Source organism: Equus caballus, chromosome 18 (genome assembly GCF_041296265.1).
Source record: "Equus caballus isolate H_3958 breed thoroughbred chromosome 18, TB-T2T, whole genome shotgun sequence".
In the NCBI taxonomy this organism is placed as follows: domain Eukaryota; kingdom Metazoa; phylum Chordata; class Mammalia; order Perissodactyla; family Equidae; genus Equus; species Equus caballus.
The window spans coordinates 2271816-2290355 of record NC_091701.1 but is presented as its reverse complement, the minus strand read 5'-3'; the positions used below and the strand labels follow the sequence as shown (position 1 = coordinate 2290355).

The 18540-nt window shown below is 37.7% G+C and overlaps 1 long non-coding RNA gene across 2 annotated transcripts; it reads right to left on the bottom strand.

The window, feature by feature from the left end:
* Positions 1–222: 222 nt before the first annotated feature.
* Positions 223–18335, bottom strand: LOC138918701 (uncharacterized). 2 transcript variants are annotated; one of them, XR_011428402.1, is made up of 5 exons: positions 18095–18157; positions 17382–17512; positions 16250–16307; positions 1503–1615; positions 223–1055 (listed from the first exon to the last, which is right to left on the bottom strand). It is a non-coding gene; the product is annotated as an uncharacterized lncRNA (long non-coding RNA). The 2 variants fall into 2 exon arrangements; XR_011428403.1 differs by lacking the exon at positions 16250–16307 and having other exon boundaries at positions 18095–18335.
* Positions 18336–18540: the final 205 nt, after the last annotated feature.

Below are 18540 nucleotides of genomic sequence, written 5' to 3'. Positions count from 1 at the left end.
CACGTGTTCTGAGCCATCTTTTACCACTCCTCCAGCTCATCTCCAAGGAGGATATCACACCTCCCACAAGAACAGGTCTGCACAATAAGTAGGTCCTGGGAATTAATTCTCTACCTCAAAGTAGCATGAGGCTCATTCATTGACTCAGACATATAGTTAACCTTTCACTCCAGCTTGTCATTACCTTCATTCTTTCACTCATTTCAGAAGTAAAGCCTACTGTTTAATACAAAAGTATAGCCTTTATACAGGAAAGTTCATGGGGAATTAAAAGCAGGCACTTTGGGGTCAAGCACACATAAATCCCAAGAGTCCTGGACACTGAAGATGGTGGACTTCAGGTCGAATATGTGGGAGACAATGCACCATGGCCAGGTCTGGCACTCCATATTGTGTAATGACTGACAGCTCATCAGGCAGGTTAGATTCCCAAGTCTGCAGTTTGGGAGCAGTGAGAACTTTGGCCATTTAAGTCTCTGAACTCAGTTTTAATGTTTGTAAAATGAGAGTATTCCAGCTCTCAACCCACATGCTTAAATAGCCCTCCCTGAATTGTTGTACACATAGCTCTTGGTGCCCTGTGAGCACTTGATTAAAAGACTGCTGCTATTTTTAGAGGCCATAAAGCTGAGAGAGCATAAAGGCAAGGCACCACAGTCGTAGTGGAGGTCACAGGTCTGTCTATACCATAACAGGTTAGAATCACATGGGAATATCAGAGACGGCATCTCTGTGGCTGATAAAGGGGTGGATCCCATCAAAATCTGGCAAAGGAGGACTGGACTCCCTTGCAGAGTTGGGACGTGAGAGTAATATGATGTTGACTCATATCTGGACTCAGGAAAAATAGAACTGGGAGTGATGTCAGCATCATGGTGGAGTGAGCTCTTCCCTCAGGCTCTCTCCTCTAAAATACAACGAAAAGGACATTCAAACACCAACAGAGGACACACATACAACACAGGAGACGTCTGGGAGACCCACACAGCCATATGCCTGAAGGTGGTGGCGAGGCTGGATCCTCTGGAAGAAGGCAACGCTGCTCAGCAGGAGCTCTGCAGAGAGAGAAGAGACATGGCTAGAGAAGGGGCTCAGCTGGGGAGGGGCACTCTGTTCCTGCCCAGCTCTCCAGCCCTGTGCTCCAGCCCCATGTTCACCAGGAGAGCAGCGCGGTAAGAGAGGGGCCAGTTAGAGGAGTGGCTCAGCTGGGGAGGGGTCCTCTGTTCCCACCTGGCACTCCAGCCCCACACTCCACCCCATGTTTGCTGGGAGAGTGGCACAGTGAGAGATGGGCCTGTTAGACGAGTGGCTTAGCTGTGGAGAGGTGTTCGGTTCCTGCCTGGCACTCCAGCCCTGTGCTCCAGCCCCACATTCTCTGGGAGAGTGATGCAGTGAGAGGAGCAGTGGCACATGGAGCCCTGTGAGTGCCCAGAGCACCACATGAAGATAGAGGCAGTGGTTGGGGGAGGCATGCAGGTATAAGAAAGTGATCCAGGGCTGACCTGGTGGCACAGCATTAGGTGTGCACGTTCTGCTTCAGCAGCTTGGGGTTCGCTGGTTCAGATCCCAGGTGTAGACATGGCACTGTTTGGCAAGCCATGCTGTGGTAGGTGTCCTACATATAAAATAGAGGAAGACTGGCATGGATGTGAGCTCAGGGTCAGTCTTCCTCAGCAATAAGAGGAGGATTGGCAGCAGATGTTAGCTCAGGGCTAATATTCCTCAAAAAAAAAAAAAAAAGAAAAGAAAAGAAAAGAAAAGAAAGTGTTCCTTCCTCCACCTGGCACTGAAGTCTTGCAATCTCCCAGAGCTCCACACAGAGAGAGAAGTGGAAGCTGGGGGAAGTGCAGGGGAAGGAGAGCACCCTTCCCCCTGCACAGTGCTCCAGATCTGCCATCAGTCAGAGCATTGCACCGTGAGAAAAGGAGTCAGTGGCCAGAGCTGGGGAGCCCCTTATTGTGCTTCACCCAGAATACACAGCACCTGATCCCCACCCAGTGGCAGCAGGTGGCAGCAGTGACCAGATAATAATGCAACGTGGAGGCAAAAATCCACACCATAAAGGCATATGAGAAAGTATATCAAATATCCAGACCAGAAGGAAAATGACAAGTACCCAGAAACTAACCCCCAAGACACAGAAATCCACAACCTAAATGAGAAAGAATTCAAAATAGCTATCAAAAAAAAATTAACGAGTTACAAGAAAACACAGAAAGACAAATTAATGAATTCAGGAGCTTCTTCACAGAAGAGATTAAAACTTTAAAGAAGAATCAATCAGAATTTTTGTAGACGAAAAACACAATGGATGAGATTAAACAAAATCTGGACTTCCTAAACAACAAAAATGACAATATGGAAGACCAAATTAGTAATTTAGAAGACAATACTATAGAAATGCTTCAGAGGGAGGAGACAAGAGAACTAAAACTAAAAAGAAATGAAGATGTTCTCAGAGAAATATCTGACTCAATTAGGAAATGCAACATAAGGATTATAGGGATTCAAGAGGTGGAAGAGAAGGAGAATGGAGCAGAAAGCTTGTTCAAAAAAGTAATAGCTGAGGGGCCGGCTCCGTGGCCGAGTGGTTAAGTTCCCGTGCTCTGCTGCGGTGGCCCAGGGTTTGGATCCTGGGCATGGACATGGCACCGCTCATCAGGCCATGTTGAGGTGGCGTCCCACATCCCACAACTAGAAGGACCTGCAACTAAGATACACAACTGTGTACAGGGAGGGTTTGGGGAGATAAAGCAGAAAAAAAAAAAAAAAAGATTGGCAACAGTTGTTAGCCCAGGAGGCAATCTTTAAAAAAAAAAAAAAGTAATAGCTGAGAATTTCCCAAACCTGGGGAAGGAGATGGAAATCCACATCAAAGAGGATACCAGAACTCCAAACTATGTTAATGTAAAAAGACCTACTGCAAGGCATATAGTAGTAAAGCTGGCAAGCGTCAATGTCAAAGAAAAAATATTGAGGGCAGCAAGGCAGAAGAAAATAACTTACAAAGGAACTCCTATCAGGCTTTCAGCAGATTTCTCAGCAGAAACCTTACAGGCTAGGAGAGAGTGGAGTGATATATTCAAAATCCTGAAAGACAAAAACTTCCAGCCAAGATTCTCTATCCAGTGAAAATCTCCTTCAGATATGACAGAGAAATAAAAACTTCCCCAGATAAACAAAAGCTAAGGGAGTTCATCACCACAAGACCCCCACTACAAGAAATCCTCAAGAAGGTTCCCACACCTGAAGGGAAAAACAAGAAAACGGGGAAGGGCCTACAAATCCCTGAGCAAGGAGATGAATAGGTAGGCAACAATCAGAAATTGGTGGCTCTCTATCAGATCAGGTTGGTAAACACTTAACTCTTACATAAAGGATAAAGAAAAGGAAAACATCAAAATAAAAATTATATCATCACCTTAACCACAAACTCACAACACAAGATGGAATAAGATATGAGAAAAATAATGTAGAAGGGGAAGAGGAAATGGACAGAATCAGTATATTCTAAGGAAATGAGGCAATCATAAAATGGACTATCTCATCTTTGAAACTTTTTATACAAACCTAATGGTAACCACAAAACCAAATAGTTAGAACAGAGACGTATACGATAAGGAGAAAATGAAGAAAACCAACAAAGAAAACTATCTAGTAAAATTGGTAGCCCAATATACATGGGACAAGAAAAAAGGATATGCAGAAGAACTGGAAAACCTTCAATAAAATGGCAGTATTAAGCCTTTATATATCAATAATCACTCTAAATGTAAATGGATTGAATTCTCCAATCAAAAGACACAGAATGGCAGGATGGATTAAAGAACAAGACACAACAATATGCTGCCTCCAGGAAACACATCTCTGCTCTAAAGACAAACATAGGCTTAGAGTGAAGGGATGGAAGATGATACTCCAAGCTAATGGCAAACAAAAGAAAACAGGTGCTGCCATACTTAGATAAAGCAGACTTCAAGATAAAAAAGGCAATGAGAGACAAAGAGGGGCAGTATTTGATGATAAAAGGGACTCTCCAGCAAGAAGACATAACACTTATAAACATATATGCACCAAACACAGGAGCATCAAAGTATCTAAAGCAACTATTAACAAACCTAAAAGGAGATATTACCAACAACACAATAATAGCAGGGGACCTCAACACCCCCCATACTTCAATGGATAGATCATTCAGACAAAAAGTCAAGAAGGAGATAGTGGAATTAAATGAAATACTAGATCAGATGAAGTTAATAGACATATATAGACAGAGTACTCCATCCAAAAACAGCAGAGTATACATTCTTCTTGAGTGTGTATGGAACATTCTCAAGGGTAGACCATATATTGGGAAACAAGGAAAACCTCAATAAATTTAAGAAGATTGAAACCATATCTATTATGTTCTCTGACCATAATGCTATGAAACTATAAATGGACTACAAAAAAAAAGCAGGGAAAGGAGAAAAACTGTGGAGACTAAACAACATGCTACTACTGAACAACCAATGTTTCGTCAAAGAAATAAAAGGAGAAATCAAAAAATATTTGGAGACAAACGATAATGAAAACACACCACACCAAGTTAAATGAGATGCAGCAAAAGTGGTCCTAAGAGGGCAATTTATAGCAATACAGGCCGATGTTAACAAACAATAAAAAGCTCAAATAAACTACACCTAACAGAATTACAAAAAGAACAAACAAAGCCCAAACTCAGTAGAAGGAGGGAAATAATAAAAATCAGAGCAGAAATAAATGAAATTGAAACAAAAAATACTGTGAAAGGGATCAATGAAACAAGGAGCTGATGCTTTGAGAAGATAAACAAAATTGACAATCCCTTAGCCAGACTCACTAAGAAAAAAAGAGAGAAGCCTCAAATAAATAAAATTAGAAATGAAAGAGGAGAAATTACAACAGGTACCACTGAAATACAGAAGATTATAAGAGAATATTATGAAAAACTATATGCCAACAAACTAGACAATGTAGAAGAAATGGATAAATTCTTAGACTCTTACAACCTCCCAAGACTGAATCAAGAAGAAATAGAGAATCTGAATAGACCAATCACAAGTAAAGAGATTGAAACTCTTATCAAAAACCTCCCCCAAAATAAAAGTCCAGGACCAGACGGCTTCTCAGGAGAATTCTACCAAATAGTTAAAGAAGATGTATTATCCATTCTTCTCAAACTATTCAAAAAAATTGAGGAAGATGGAAATATTCCTAACACTTTCTACAAGGCCAACATCACCCTGATACCAAAGCCAGACAAGGACAACACAAAGAAGGAAAATTACAGGACAATATTGCTGATCAACATAGATGTAAAAATCCTCAACAAAATATTGGCAAACCAAATACAGCATTACATTAAAAAGATCATGCACCACGATCAAGTGGGATTCACACCAGGGACACAAGAATGGTTCAACATCCACAAATCAATCAACGTGATACACCACATTAAAAAATGAGGATCAAAAACCACACGATAATCTCCACACATGCAGAGAAATCATTTGATGAGATCTAACATCCATTCTTGATAAAAACTCTCAATAACAGAGGCATAGAAGGAAATTATCTCAACATAATAAAGGCCATATATGACAAACCCACAGCCAACATCATACTTAATGGTGAAAAACTGAAAGCCATCCCTCTGAGAACAGGAACAAGACAAGGATGCCCTCTATCACTACTCTTATTCAACATAGTACTGGAGGTTTTGGCCAGAGCAGTTAGGCAAGAAAAAGAAATAAAAGGAATCCAAATAGGCAATGAAGAAGTGAAACTCTTGCTGTTTGCAGATGACATGATTTTATATATAGGAAACCCTAAAGAATCCACTGGAAAACTATTAGAAATAATCAACAACAACACCAAAATTGCAGGGTAAAAAGTCAACTTACAAAAATCAGTACCATTTCTACACTCAGAGAATGAACTAACAGAACAAGAACTCAAGAATACAATTCCATTTACAATTGCAACAAAAAGAATAAAATATCTAGGAATAAATTTAACCAAGGAAGTGAAAGACCTATACAAAGAAAACTGTAAGACATTACTGAAAGAAATCGATAATGACATAAAGAAGTGGAAAGATATTCCATGCACATGGATTGAAAGAATAAACATAGTTAAAATGTCCATACTACCTAAAGCAATCTACAGATTAAATGCAATCCCAATCAGAATCCCAATGACATTCTTCACAGAAATAGAACAAAGAATCTTAAAATTCACGTGGGGCAACAAAACATCCCAAATATTCAAAGCAATACTGGAAAACAAGAATAAACTGGTGACATGGCAACCCTGACTTCAAAACATATTGCAAAGCTATAGTAATCAAAACAGCATGGTACTGATACAAGAACAGACACACAGATCAGTGGAACAGAATTGAAAGCCCAGAAATAAAACCACACATCTATGGACAGCTAATCTTCAATAAGGGAGCCAAGAATATACAATGGAGAAAGGAAAGCCTCTTCAATAAATGATTCTGGGAAAACTGGACAGCCACATGCAAAAGAATGAAAGTAGACCATTATCTTTCCCCATGCATAAAATAGGCTCAAAATGGACCAAAGACTTGAAGGCAAGATCTGAAACCATAAAACTTCTGGAAGAGAATACAGGTGGTACACTCTTTGACATCAGACTTAGAAGGATCTTTTCGAATACCATATCTACTCAGACAAGGGAAACAAAAGAAAAAATAAACAAGTGAGACTTCATCAGATTAAAGAGCTTCTGGAAAGCAAAGGAAACTACGATCAAAATAAAAAAAAAAAAACAACCCACCAACTGGGAGAAAATATTTGCCAATCACATATCAAATTAGGGGTTAATCTCTATAAAATATAAAGATCTCACACAAATGAACTACAAAAAAACAAACAACTCAATCAGAAAGTGGACAGAAGATGTGAACAGACATTTTTTCCAAAGAAGATATACAGATGGCCAATAGGCACATGAAAAGTTGCTCCACATCACTAATCCTCAGGGAAATGTAAATCAAAACTACACTTAGATATCATCTTACGCCCGTTAGAATGGCTATAATCACCAAGACAAAAAATGACAAATGTTGGAGAGGTTGTGCGGAAAAGAGAACCCTCATACACTGCTGGTGGGAATGCAAACTGGTGCAGCCACTGTGGAAAACAGCATGGAGATTTCTCAAAAATTATAAATAGAAATACCATATGACTTACCTAGCTCACTACTGGGTATTTACCCAAAGAACTTGGAGTCAACAATTCAAAGAGACTTATGCACCCCTATGTTCACTACATTATTCACAATAGCCAAGATGTGGAAGCAACCCAAGTGCCCATCGACTGATGATTAGATAAAGAAGATGTGGTGTATATATATGATGGAATACTACTCAGCCATAAAAAAGATGGAATTGTCCCATTTACAACCACATGGAGGAACCTTGAGGGCATCATGTTAAGCAAAATAAGCCAGACAGAAAAAGACAAATACCATACGATTTTATTCATATGTGGAATATGAACAAACTACGGACAGAGAGAATAAATTAGTGGTTCCCAGGGGAAGGGGGGTGGAGGGTGGGCACAAGGGGTGAAGGGGCATACTTATATGGTGTATGAAAAATAATAATGTACAACTGAAATCTCACTATGCTATAAACTATTATGACCACAGTAAAAAAAACTTTAGAAAAAAGAAAAGAAAAATAGACCTAGAGTGGCGTCAGTCTCCTCCTGAGAGTGGCTGGTGTTCTCGTCAAGGCACAGCAGAGTTGAGGATCTTTTGCAAGTCTCTGTCGTGCACCTCTGGCAGTTACAGGAGGGTAAATGGTGGCTAGGTTGGTGAGCTGATGTTGGGCAAGTAGAGCGATTCATCTAACCTAGCCCATTGTGTGGCGTTGGAATAGCTCCCCTCAGAAGGATGCAACCACTGGCTGTGAGGAGGCTGTGGGGAAAAGGTACTCACTGTCACAGGTTATCAGTGGGAATAAAAAAATAGTGCCACCTCTAAGTACGGCAGCTGGGAAATATTTAAGCAAAGGTACAGGTGGAGATATCATTGACTCTGCAGTACCTTTTCTGAGAATTTATCCTACAGTTATGCACGTGTGTGCTCAAAAGAAAGTATGCACAAGGTTATTAATTGAAGTAGTTTGTTCTAGCAAAAGATGGAAAATGACCCAAATATTCATCAATATGAGACAATGTGTTTATACAATGAGATCTCTGCAGCTACAGAAAGAAGTGGGGTAGCTTTCTGTGAACTGATACGAAAATATCTCTAAGAGATATTGATCAGGCCAAAAGAGTAAGCATCAGAGTGAATTGTACAGTATGCTACATTTATTTAAATGAGGCAGAGTACTAAGAAATACTATTAATTTGCTGTATGTACATAAAGAAAGGAGAAAGATATAGAAGAAACTAATAACTGTGGTTACTCACAAGTGGTTGTGGTGAGAACTGGGTAGATAGCGGGGGCCTTTTCAAAGCATACATTTTATACTGTTCTGTTTTTTTTTTTTTTTAAAGATTGACACCTGAGCTAACATCTATTGCCAATCTTCCTTTTTCTTTTTCTTCTTCTTCTCCTTCATCTTCTTCTTCTCCCCAAATACCCCAAGTACATAGCTGTATATCTTAGTTGTAGGTCTTTCTAGTTCTTCTACGTAGGATGCTGCCTTAGCATGGCCTGATGAGTAGTGCTAGGTCTGCTCCCATGATCCAAACCAGCAAAACCCCAGACCACCAAAGCCAAGCGTGCAAACTTAACCATTGGGCCATGGGGCCGGCCCGCATTATTTTTTATTTTTTAACAATGTGAATTTAGCTATCTATCAATAAACAAATAATTTTTATTTTTGCTCAGGAAGATTAGCCCTGAGCTAACATCTGTTACCAATCCTCCTGTCTTTCTTTCTGCTTTTTTTTTTTTTTTGGCTTGAAAAAGATTAGCCCTGAGCTAACATTTGTGCCAACCTTTCTCTATTTTCATATCTGGGATGCCACCACAGCATGGCTGAGGAGTAGTGTAGGTCCATGCCCCAGATCTCGGCCTGTGAACCCAGGGCTGCTGAAGTGGAGCATGCCAAACTTAACCACTAGGCCATGGTGATGGCACTCAACAAATAATTTTCAAAAATTTAAAGAGAGACCATGGAGAAGGCTGCTCATATATTTTCTGATGGTGGAGCTTCTGTTCAGTCCCATACTGTCTGGAGAGATGGAAAATCCAGAGTCACAGCCCAGATGTGCTCACCTGGAGCAGAAGCTGCTGGAGCCATAAACTGATCAGATCTCACATAAATGGCAATTTTGGCAAACTCCTGGAGGCTGAGTGTGGACTAGGGTGAGAGTGAAACTCCTGGGGGCTTCAGTCTTAGGAGGCCCCCATACTTTTGTTGGTTTGACCTCCAGGAACCACCATATTCTCAAGAAAAAACTGTAGTGAATCTGGCAGTGGAAAGTGAAGATAAACCCTTGTGAAATGTACCCAGAGTGTTCTACTTAACAGAGGCTTCTCTCTGGGGGAGAACACTTCTCCAGCACCTCTTCTTGCCTGAAGGAAGAGCATTTTTCCGGCTCCAGCCCTCTCTAGGATTCCTATCTAACCTAAGAGTAAAAAAATTGAAAAAGCTAACTCTTTTGAAGCTCCCAGCCCAGAGATACTGGTCCACTGAAAGACAGGGATTTAATCCTAAGATTAGAGCATGCTCTCTCTCCTCATGTCTTTCCACCACACCAACGGAGCTCCAGCATAATGAAAGAGGATTACAGCTCCAGGAGCTACAATGTGCAGACTCTCTGTGGGGAGGAGTATTGGGGAAGCACAAAGTTAACAGGGGAGAGGAAGAAGAACACTGGAAGAGTTGGACGCTTGTGGCACCTACAGTTAGAGCAAACATTACACATAGCTGAACTTCTAGCCAGAGTGACACAAATCCTTACACTCAAGTGCTATTTCCCTTAGTTCCTATTACTTGATACATCAAGTTCAGCTTCCAATAAAGAGAACCACAAGGCATGCCAGAAGGCATAACATCACCACCACCAACGAGAGAAGTGGAGTAGCTTTCTGTGAACTGATACGAAAATATCTCTAAGAGATATTGATCAGGCAAAAAGAGTAAGCATCAGAGTGAATTAGACAATATGCTATATTTATTTAATATAGACAAAATAATGAAGAGACATCATCAGAAGCAGGCTCATACACGATACAGATGTTGGCATTATCAGACAGGGGATTTAAAGGAACTAAGATTAATATGTTAAGGATGCAATTTAAAAAGTAGACAGCAGGCAAGAATAGATGAGTAATGTAAGCAGAGAAATATAAACTCTAAGAAAGAATTAAAGGAAATACTATAAACAAAAAATACTAACAAAAATGAAGAATGTCTTTGATGGCTCATAAGTACTGACAGAGTGAGGAGAGAATTAGTTGTTTTGAAGACAGGTCAACAAAAACTTCCCAGATTGAAAGGCAAAGACAAAAATAATGAAAATCAAAAAACAAAGCACCCAAGAATGGTGGAAAAATTTCAAAATGTGTAGCTTATGCACAATTGGAATACCAGAAGGGAAGAGAGAGAGTTAAAGCAGAAGAAATATTTAAAGGCATAATGGCTGACAACTATCCAAAATTAATGAAAAACATCAAAACACAGATCTGGGAAGCCCAGAGAACACTAGAACGAATCCATACCTAGGCATATGACATTCAAATCGCAGGAAGACAAAGGCAAAGAGAAAATCTTGAAATTAGCCTGAGGAGAGAAAACTTAGGAACAAGGTGGTAAAAGGTAGACTTCAGAAACCATGCAAACAAAAGGAGTGGAGTAAAATATTTAAAATGTTGAAAAACAAATCCACCAACTTAGAATTCTATATCCAGCAAAATTATCTTCAAAAGAGAAGCAAAAACTGAGGAACTTTATCACCATCAGATCTACCCTACAAAAATTGCTAAAATAAGTCATTCTAGGAGAAGGAAATGATATTGATGAGAAAATCAGGTCTAGATAAAGAAAGAAAGAGTGCTGGAGAATAAATAAATGAAGGTAAAATAAAATATTTTTAAAAATCTTTAACTGAATAAAAGAATTTGTTTAAAGTAATAATAACAGTATATCAGGTATATGGAAAACGAAATGAATAAAGATGATGTCATAATGGGTGAGAGGAAGTAAACAGGAATACGTTGTTAAAAAATGCCTGCACTGCACATCAAAAGGTATAATGTTATTTGAAAGTGGACTTAGATTAGTTTAAAAAAGTATATTTCAAACTCACAGTTTAAAAAAATTGACTACTATTATTTAAAAAGTAAAATTGATATGCTAGTAGAGGAGATAAAATAAGATTATCTCACATGCTCAATTACAACCAGGGAAGGTGGGAAAAATAGGAAAATAAAGGCAAAAAGAAGAGATTCAAAACATATTAAACAACCAATACGATGAATATTTGCCAACTATATCAGTAGTCACTTTAAATCTGAATGGTATAAATACACCAATTAAAAGACAAAGATTATCAGAGTGTATAAAATATAAACAAGACCCAATCACCCATTGTCTGTAAGAAACTCACGATAAATATAAATGTTCAGATAGGTTAAAAAAAAGTAAATGGATGGAAAAAGATATACTATGCTCGCACTAATAAAAAACAAGCTGGAGTAGATATATTAATTCTAAACAAAGCAGAGTTCAGAATGCAGAAAATTATCAGACACAGAGAGGATAATTACATAATGATCACAGCATCAAATCTCCAAGAAGACATAATAATTCTAAATGTGTGTGCATCAACAACAGTGTTAAAATATGTGAGGCAAAAGCAGGTAGAACTGAAAGTAGAAATAAAGGAATCCATTGTTATAGCTGGTTATTTCAATATGTCTCTTTCAGTAGCTGACAGGCCTAGCAGGCTGAAATCAGTCATGATATAGTTGATCGGTCCGGAACTATCAATCAACTTGATCTAATTGACATTTATAGAATACTGTATTATACAACAACTACAAAATGCACATTTCCCTCGAGCTCACATGGACTGCTCACCAATACAGACCACAGACTGGGCCATAAAACGTGCCCAGAAAAGAGGGGTAAATGGAGTGGCAAAGTAATGAGCTAGAAACGCTATTAACCCACTCACCCTAGCAGGCATTCATTTATTCAGCCATTCACTTATTCACCAAACATTAATTGAATCCTATTGTCTACCAAGTGCCGTGCTAGACGCTGAGAGGCTGAGTTGAGGCCACGCAGTCTAGTGGGGCAGAGAGAGAAGGAAGTCGTACAGGGAAATAAGAGAGAACACACAGCAAGTATACAAATGTTCATTAAGTGTAGGATGGCTATTACATAAAAACAAACAGAAAATAGCAAGTGATGACAAGGATGTGGAAAAATTAGAATCCTTATGCATTGCCGATGGGAATGTAAAATGATGCAGCCACTGCAGAAAACAGTGTAGAAATTCCTCAAAAGATTAAACACAGAATTAGCACATGACCCAGCCATTCCACTACTAAATATATACCCAAAAGTATTGAAAGCAGAGGCTAAAACAGATATTCATACACCAATGTTCATAGCAGTGTTAGTCACAATAGCCAAAAGGTTACAATAATCCAAATGTCACTCAAGGAAGGAATTGATAAACCAGTTATGGTATATACATTCAATGGAACATTATTTAGTCTTCACCATGAAGGAAATTCTGACACATGCAATGACATGGATGAATCTTGAAGATATTTTGCTAAGTGAGATAAGCCAGTAACAAAAGGACAAACATTGTGTGATTCCACTCATATGAGTTGTCAAATTCTTAGAGACAGAAAATAGAATGGTGGTTGATGGGGACTGGGGCAAGAGGAGAATGAGGAGTTATTATTTAATGAGTCCAGAGTTTCAGGTTGGGGTCTTTTTACACCATTCTCTCACCTTCCAGTGCTTTGTCAGACAATGCTCTGCTGCTATTCATAGGGTTTTCACGGGCAATTTTTTCAGAAGTGGGTGGCGAGGTCCTTTTTCCTAGGGTGTCTTAGTCTGAAAGATCTACCAAAACCTGTCCATCATGGGTGACCTTGATGCTTGTATTTGAAATACCAGTGACATAGCTTTCAGCATCATAGAAACATTCAGTCACCACAGTATGACAGCCCACAGACAGGCATTGTGGTTTACTCTGACCAGGAAATGAACTGTGGTGGTGAGAACACTGAATCTTAACAACTAGACCACCAGGGCTGGCCCTTTCTTGGTAGCTGATAGAAGTTGATATAGAAAATCAGCAAGGGTGTATGTAGAAGGATTTGACATCATCATTAACCAGTGAAATCTAATTTGACAGACCTCTCCATCTAATTATAGCAGAGAACACATTCTTTCCGAGTGCAGATGTAACATTCACCAAGATAGACCACATGCTAGGTTGTAAAATAAACTTAAAAATGTAAAATGATTGAAATCATACAAAATATGTTCTCTAACCATAATGAAATTAGACTAGAAATCGAAAAAGGAACGATAACAGTAATATTTTCTAACAGTTGGAGATTAAACAACATTTACAAATAACCCATGAATCAAAGAAGAATCTCATAGAAAATTAGAAAATATTTTGAACTGAACAAAAATGAAAATAAAACATCAATATTTGGGGGATGCAGCAAAAGCAGTGCTTAGATAGAATTTTATAACATTAATATGTACATTAGAAAAGCATAATTCCTGAAAACAACTGCATTTATAATTGCATTAACAAGAATAAAATACCTAGAAATATATTTAAGCAAGGAGGTGAAAGAACTGTACACTGAAACCTATAGGACACTGATGAAAGAAATTGAAGAAGAAATAAACAAACGGAAAGATATTCCATGCTCAAGGATTGAAAGAATTAATATTGTTAAAATATTCATACTACCCAAAGGAATTTACAGATTCAATGCAATCCTTATCAAAATTCTAATGGCATTTTTCACAGAAATAAAACAAACAATCCTGAAATTTGTATGAAACCACAAAAGACCCTGAATAGCCAAGGCAATCCAGAGAAAGAACAAAGCTGGAGACATCACACTTCTGATTTCAAACTATATTACAAAGCCATTGTAATCAAAAGAGTAGGATATTGTCACAAAAACAGACATATAGATCAATGAAACAGAATAGAGAGCCTAGAAATAAAACCACACATAAATGGTTAATTAATTTATGACAAAGGAGAAAAGAATATACAGTAGGGAAAGGACAGTCTCTTCAATAAATGGTGTTGGGAAAACTGAACAGCCACAAGGAAAAGAATGAAACCAGACGACCCTCTTACACCATACACAAAAATGAACTCTAATAGATTAAAGATTTGAACATAAGACCTGAAACCATAAAACTCTTAGAAGGAACATAGGTGATAAGCTCCTTAACATCAGTCCTGGTGATGATTTTTTGGATTTGACACCAAAGGAAAGGCAACAAAAGCAAAAATAAACAGGTGGGAATACGTCAGACTAAAAAGCTTCTGCACAGCAAAGGAAACCATGAAAAAAACGAAAAGGCAACCTACTGAATGGGAGAAAACGTTTGCAAATCACATACCTGATGAGGGGTCAACATCCAAAATATATAAAGAACCCACACAACTCAAGAGAAAAAGCACAATCTGATTAAAAAATGGGCAGAGGATCTGAATAAACATTTTTCCAAAGAAGACATACAGATGACCAACAGGTACATGAAAAGTTTCTCAACATCGCTAATCATCATGGAAAGGCAAATCAAAACCACGATGAGATATCTTCTCATACCTGTTAGAATGGCTATCATCAAAAAGGCAAGAAACGACAAGTGTTGGCGAGAACGTGGAGAAAATGGAACCCTTGCCCTCTGTTGGTGAGAATGTCAATTGGTGCAGCCACTATGAAAAACAGTATGGAATTTCTTCAAAAAACTAAAGGTAGAACTCTCATATGACCCAACGATTCCCCTTCTGGATATTTATCTGGAAAAAATGCAAATGCTAACTTGAAAAGACATCTGTACCCCAATGTTCACAGCAGCATTATTTACAATTTGGAAACAACCTAAGTTTCCATCAATGGATTAATGGATAAAAAAAAATGTGGTGTGTATACATATAATAAAATATTATTCAGTCGTAAAAAAGAAGGACATCTTGCCATTTGCCACAATGTAGGTGGACCTTGACGGCATTATGCTAAGTGGAATAAGTCAGACAGAGAAAGACAAATACTGTACCATCTCACTTTTATGTGGAATCTAAAAACAAACATACAAACAAAAAGCAAGCTCAAGATACAAAGAACAGATTGGTGGCTGTCAGAGGTGAGGGTTGAGGGGTAGGTGAAATGGGTGAAGGAGGTGAAAAGATACAGATTTCCTGTTATAAAATAAGTACGTCATGGGGATGTAATGTACAGCATGGTGACTATAGTTAATAACACTGTATTGCATATTTGGAAGTTGCTGAGAGTAGATCTTAAAGGTTCTCATCTTAGGAAAAAAGTGTTTTGTAACCATGTATGGTGATGGATGTAACTAGACTTATTGTGGTGATCATTTAGCAACGTACACAAATACTGAATCATGTTGTACACCTGAAACTAACATAATGTTTCATGTCAATTATACCTCAATAAAAAAAGAAAACTTTCTCATCTCAGGAGCCTAAGCTGCCATCTCAATAAACTAAAAAAAATTAGAACAAAAAAAAAATCAAAGCAAGCAAAAGGAGGAATTAGTAGCCATAAAAGCAGAAATCAATAAAATTGAAAACTGAAAAAAAATTAATAAATGCAAAAATTAGTTCTTAGGAGAGGCAATGACATTGACGTGTGCAGCAAGACTAACAAATTGAAAGGAAAGGAGACATAAATTACCACTATCAAGAATGAAAGAAGGGATATCCTTTCAGAGTTTGCAAGCATTAAAGGATAATAAGGAACAATATGAAGAACTCGAGGCACATAAATTCCACAAGTGAGATGAAAAAGACCAATTCCTGGAAACATGCAAACTACCAAAACTCATCCAAGACTGAATAGATAACCCAAATGGTCCTACAATTATGAAAGACATTGAATTTTTAGTTAAAAACCTTCCAATTAAAAAATCTTCAAGCCTGTGTAGTTTCACTGAAGATGTCTACTGAACATTTAAAGATGAAATTACACCAATTAAACATACCTCTTTCAGCAAGTTGAAGACAAGCTTTTATTTTGTGATGTTAGAAATTTTGTTGGTACTGAAAACAAAGGCAGTGCAAGAAGAGAAAATTACTGATATTCCTCATGAAAAACTAACATAAACTTTTCAACAAAATATTAGTAAATATATGTCCAAGCAATATATGAAAAAAAATAATAGACCATGAACAGGTAGAGTTTTATCCTAAGAATTCAAGACTGGCTAAATATTCTGAAGTCGACAATGTAATCCACCATATCAACAGTCTGAAGAAGGAAAAACACATTATCATACCAGTATCAGAAAAAGCATTGAACAAAATTCAACCTTCATTAATGATAAAAACTCTAATAAAACTAGGGATAGATGGGAAATTCCTCAATCTGATAAAGGGATTCTACTAAAAACCTTCAGCGCTCAGTATGTTTAGTGATGAAAGATGGAATGCTTTGCCCCCATGTTAGAGACAAAGCAGGGCTCACTATTCCTATCAACATGGTACTGGAATTACGCCACTGCAATAAGATAAGAAAAAGAAATACAAGGCATATGGATTGGAATGGAAGAAATAAAACTGTTTCTATTCTCAGATGTCATGATTGTATAGAAAAGCTCAAAGAATTGACAACACACACATACACAAAAAAACTTCCACATCCTTCCTGGAAATAATAAGTGGATTTAGCAAAGTTGCAGTATTCAAAATCACTCAAAAAAATCAATCATATTTCTATTTACCCATAATGTACAATAGAAAAATGAAATTTAAATGATAATACCATTTACAATAAGTCTAACAAATGAAATACTGAACATAAATGTAACAAAACATGTAGGGAATCTGAGTGCTAATAACCATCAAATGTTGATGGAAAAAAATCTGTGATTTCTTATTTAGACCTAAATAAATGGAGAGTTATATTATGTTTATGAATTGGAAGAATCAACAATATAAAGATGCCAGTTCTCCCCAAATTGATTTACAGGTTAAATACAATCCCAGTCAAAGTCCTGGCAGGATGTTTATAAATATAGACAAGCTGATTATAGAATGTATATGGAAAGTCAAAGGAACTAGAATAACCAAGATTATTTTGAAAAAAGAAGAAGACAGTTAGAGGAATCACATTACCTGATGCCCAGACTTCCTACAAAGCTGCAGTGATGAAGTCAGTGTGGGATTTCCAAACGGATAGACATGCAAACCAAAGGAACAGAGTAGAAAGCCTATGTGGACTCGCCCAACGGTTTTTTGAGGAAAGTCTAGGAACAGAATGGAGAAAGGATACTTTTCTCAGTAAGGTATTTGATCAACTGTACATCCAAATGCAAAAAGAGATTGATATAAAAATTTAACTCAAAATGCAGTATAGATTTGAATATGTAACTTAAAACTATACAATTTTAAAAGAAATATAGAAGTTAATCTTCTTGTCCTGGGATTAGGCAGTGAGTACTTATATAAGACACCAAGCACAAACCATAAAAGAAAAAATTGTTAAATTGAAATTTATCAAAATTTAAAAAAGAACTTGTTTTGTAAAATACAGTTAACAGAATGAAAAGACAGACAATAAATTGAGAGAAAATATTTGTATATTGAATGTACAACAAAGGACATTTGTCCAGAACGTGTAAAGAACCCTCAAACTCGAGAATAAGAAAACGAATTACCCAGCTAAAAAGTGGGCAAAAGATCTGAATAGACACTTCATCAAAGAGTATATACAAATGGTAAATAAGCACATGAAAAGAGGTTCAACATCATTAGCCACTATATAAATGCAAATTAAAACCACAGTGAGATACAACTGCACACCTATCAGAACGACTAAAAATACTGACCCTGTTGAGTGCTGGTGAAGACGTGCAGCAGCGAGATAGACTACTGGTGGGACTGTAAAACGGCATAGCCCTCGGGAAAGCAGTTTGGCAGTTTCTTATGAAGTTAAACATACACTTATCATATGATCCAACAATCACACTAGTAGCTATTTACCCAAGTGAACTAACAGTGTAGTTCACACAAATATCTGTACGCAAATGTTTATACTAGTTCTACTGACAATCACCAACAGCTGAAAACAACCCCAATGCCCTCCAGCTGGTGACTGGCTGAGCAAATCGCAGTATGTCCACATCATGGATGACTATGCAGCAATGCAAAGGAATAAAGTGCTGATACACAGAATATTGTGGATGACTCTCACAGACATCACCATGAGGGAAAGAAGCCAGGCTCAAAGGTTACATATTGTGTCATTTCATTTATGTGACATTCTCGAAGAGAC